Source organism: Rhinopithecus bieti, unplaced genomic scaffold (assembly GCF_001698545.2).
Source record: "Rhinopithecus bieti isolate Rb0 unplaced genomic scaffold, ASM169854v2 scaffold_42612, whole genome shotgun sequence".
Classification (NCBI taxonomy): domain Eukaryota; kingdom Metazoa; phylum Chordata; class Mammalia; order Primates; family Cercopithecidae; genus Rhinopithecus; species Rhinopithecus bieti.
In genome coordinates this window covers 102,965-106,915 of record NW_016817187.1, presented here as the reverse complement: position 1 = coordinate 106,915, position 3,951 = coordinate 102,965, and the positions used below count along the sequence as shown (strand labels likewise).

Here is a 3,951-nt window from a genome sequence, read left to right as displayed (position 1 = left end):
AGCTCAAAAAGAAAAAAAAAAAAAAAATTCAAATTTCTTTCTTTTTTTTTTTTTTTTTTTGAGACGGGGTCTCGCTCTGTCGCCCAGGCTAGAGTGCAGTTGTGCTCACTGCAACTTTTGCCTCCTGGGTTCAAGCGATTCTCCTGCCTCAGCCTCCCCAGCAGCTAGGATTACAGGCATGCGCCACTACATCTGGCTAATTTTTGTATTTTTAGGAGAGACAGGGTTTCACCATGTGACCAGGCTGGCTGGTCTCCAACTCCTGACCTTGTGATATGCCCACCTTAGCCTCCCAAAGTTCTGGGATTACAGGCGTGAGCCACCGAGCCCGGTCCCAAGAATTCCAGTTTCTGACAAGTCCCCAGGGGCTACTGCCGCTGCTGCTGCCCCCACAGGTCCTGAAACCACACTTTGGGAACCATTGGTTTAAGCTTCATGGAAAGTACAAGAGCTTTGAAGAAAGGCAGGCTTGGGTTTCAATCCTAAATCCATAGCTTACATACCAGCTGTGTGACTTGCAGCACATGACTGACCATCTCTTAACTGGTTTCTTCATTCTTAAAATGGAGGAAATAATATCTACCCCCACAGAGTTTCTTGATTCTACAAATCCTGCAGTACCACGCCCTGAGTTGGGTGGTGGGGACATGCCTATGCATGAGACAGTCTTTGATGTCAAGGATCTCTGGGTGGATAGGAAAATTAAAGAGATAAAATGTTCAAAGTTCGAGGACCATGAGGGACGCCCAATAAACAATTTTATTTCCTTCAAGGAGGTAACATGATTCTGCTTTTCTTTTTCTTTTTTTTTGGGGGGGGGTCTAAGAAGTAATTCTCAAATTTCACAGCATAAAACAAAGAGCTATGCTTCTCCCCTTGTCTAGATGGAAAATTTGAGGTACAGGTACTGTTTTGAGTTCAACTGTGTCCTTCAAAAATTCATATGTACCTTAGAGTAGCCACTGTGTGCCCCAGCACCTCAGAATGAGACCTTATTTGGAAATGGGATCTTTGTGGATATAGTCAAGTTACAATGAGATCATTAGGTTAGGCCCTAATCCAGTATGACCGGGGTCCTTATAAAAAGGGGGAAATTTGGACAAAGATGAACACACAGGGAAAATGCCATGTGAGAGTTGGAGTGATGCTGCCACAAGCCAAGGAATCCAGGGATGGCTGGCTGTCCCCGGAAGCCAGGGCGGAAGCAGGGGCCAGATTCTCCCTTGCAGCTTCCGAAGGAACCAGCCCTGCCAACACCTTGATTTTGGGCTTCTGGCATCCAAAACTGTGCAACAACAAATTTCTGTTGTTTAAAGCCACCCAGTTTGTGGCACTCTGTTACAGCAGCCCTAAGATGAATGCAGGAACCGGGTGAGGTAGAGCATCCCTCACGAACAGGGCACATTGAGGAGAGGTGAAGGAGGACTTCCAGTTTTTGTTCCACACATTTCTTTACTGTGCTTGTGATTTTAAAAAATTAATTATAGGTATAATTACTGCTAAATACCCTGAAAAGAATGAACTCCTGTGCCTCTAGAAATTTAAACCTCTCAGTTAGCAACAGCCTCTGACCGTGTGTCCACCTATCAGGGAATTCTTCAAAATAGCCATGGAGTGTCTGTTTGTAGGCAAAACACATTTAGATGTTTAGGTCACAGACACACTTGAGTCAAAGAATTTACCATCTAACTGGGACCAGGAGAACTGAACAGTAACAACACAGCAAGGCAGTTTGTGATCTTTGCACCATGACCGTTGTGGAGGAGGGAGCTCCCACTGGCCAGAAGGATTAGGGGCCCTATCACAAAGGACCGGGAAAGGGCACTTCAGCCAGGACTGGTGAATTTGAGGGGTGAAGGGGACCAGGAGGGCATTCTGCAAGGTGGGGGAGCAGGTATAATGCCCTCTTCTGATGCTTTTACTTAGAGTTTCAGTTGCAAACCCATGTCACTCTGGAGGGGTAAGTGATAAAGGCAAGGTGATAATTTTTAAAAAATATTTGATTATTTATTTGTTTATTTTGAGAAGTGTCTCACTCTGTTGTCCAGGCTGGAGTGTAGTGGCACGATCTCGGCTCATTGCAACCTCCGCCTCCTGTGTTCAAGGGATTCTCCTGCCTCAACCTCCCAAGTAGCTGGAACTACAGGCACGCACCATCATGCCCAGCTAATTTTGTATTTTTAGTATAAATGGGGTTTCTCCATGTTGGCCAGACTGGTCTCGAATTCCTGACCTCAAGTGATCTGCCCGCCTCGGCCCCCCAGAGTGCTGGGATTACAAGTGTGAGCTACCATGCCTGGCCTAAATTTATTTATTTATTTATTTGAGATGGAGTTTCACTCTTGTTGCCCAGGCTGGAGTGCAATGGTGCCATCTCGGCTCACTGCAACCTCTGCCTCCTGGGTTCAAGCGATTCTCCTGCCTCAGCCTTCCTAAGTAGCTGGGATTACAGGCATGCGCCACCATGCCCAGATAATTTTGTGTTTTTAGTAGAGATGGGGTTTCTCCATGTTGGTCAGGTTGGTCTCAAACTCCCGACCTCAGGTGATCCGCCTGCCTCAGCCTCCCAAAGTGCTGGGATTATAGGCGTGAGCCACTGCGCCCGGCCTAAATTTATTTTTTTTAACAAGTAATCCACATAGTAATCAATCCAAAAAGTATAAAGGGACACAAGAAAGATCTTTGTTCTTTTCTCCACAAAGTATACAGACTTTTCTGATTCTTTAGCTGTTTCTAGAATGAAGGTCAAGTTAGCTGAGGCCTAGAAAGACTACATTCCAGCTGTATGGGACAGTGAAAGGATTTTACTGGTGCAGAAACTTTATCAACTAGTGGAAATCTCTTCTAAAAGCACCTATTCAGGTATACGTCCACCCAACCCTGTCCCTAGAGCGTGGCCCCAGGTTGCAGCTGAACCTGCTTAAGCAAGAACCTGGCTTCTGTTTGCCTTTAAGATCAGGTTGACCAGAGGAAGCCTGACATTCTAGAGATAATTCTCCACTCATACATCTCCAATTCACCTGGTGATGGCAGAGGCTGGGTCAGAATCTCAGTTGGTGACACTAGGTGATGGCTGAGGGTGCAGCTTTGTCCCAGAGAATGGCCTGTGGTTTTATTCAGTGTTTCCTTCACAAATGTGATACAGATATCCATAGCCACACCAGTCACTGGCACAGTTTTCATTTTACAGGACACAGAGGCACCTGCCAGGTGTCTATTTGGCCTCTATGGCTCAGAGCGCTCATATATCACAAGTGTGTCCACAGCCGATAAGATCCCTTTGTGAGGCATAGAAAAAATGTCAAACACAGTATGAGAAATTGTTTTTTCTTTCTTTCTTTTTTTTTTAAACAGGGTCTTGCTCTGTTGCCCAGGCTGGAGTGCAATGGTGCAATCTCGGCTCACTGCAACCTCCGCCTCCTGGGTTCAAGTGATTCTCCTGCCTCAGCCTCCCAAGTAGCTGGGATTACAGGCATGTGCCACCACGCCTGGCTAATTTTTTTGTATTTTTTTAGTGGAGACGGGGTTTCAGCATATTGGCCAGACTGGTCATACTCCTGACCTTGTGATCTGCCCGCCTCTGCCTCCCAAAGTGCTGGGATTGCAGGCATGAGCCACCATGCCCAGCCGAGCCGAGAAACTGTTTCTTTCACCTCTTCCTTCCCTACCACCAGCAGCAGCAGCAGGCTAAAACTTCCTGATTTCCTAATGTTCTCATGAAGGAACATTTTCTCCCATGGATCAGAGTCAAATGAGAAACCCAATGACGGTATCAGGTCCTGCCCAGGGTGGTGAAATGCTGCTTCAGCCTTCTCCCAATAGTCCCAGCTCTGAGTGTCCTGCTAAAGGATCTTCTCCCTGGTTGCGGTGAGCTGAGATCATGCCATTGCACTCCAGCCTGGGCAACAAGAGTGAAACTCCATCTCAAAAAAAAAAAAAAAAAAAAAAAAG

At 46.3% G+C, this 3,951-nt stretch overlaps 1 protein-coding gene across 6 annotated transcripts in view; it reads left to right on the top strand.

The window, feature by feature from the left end:
• The window catches only part of ELAPOR1 (endosome-lysosome associated apoptosis and autophagy regulator 1), a 98,021-nt gene that overhangs the window by 23,455 nt on the left and 70,615 nt on the right, over positions 1-3,951 (top strand). The window lies entirely within an intron of this gene.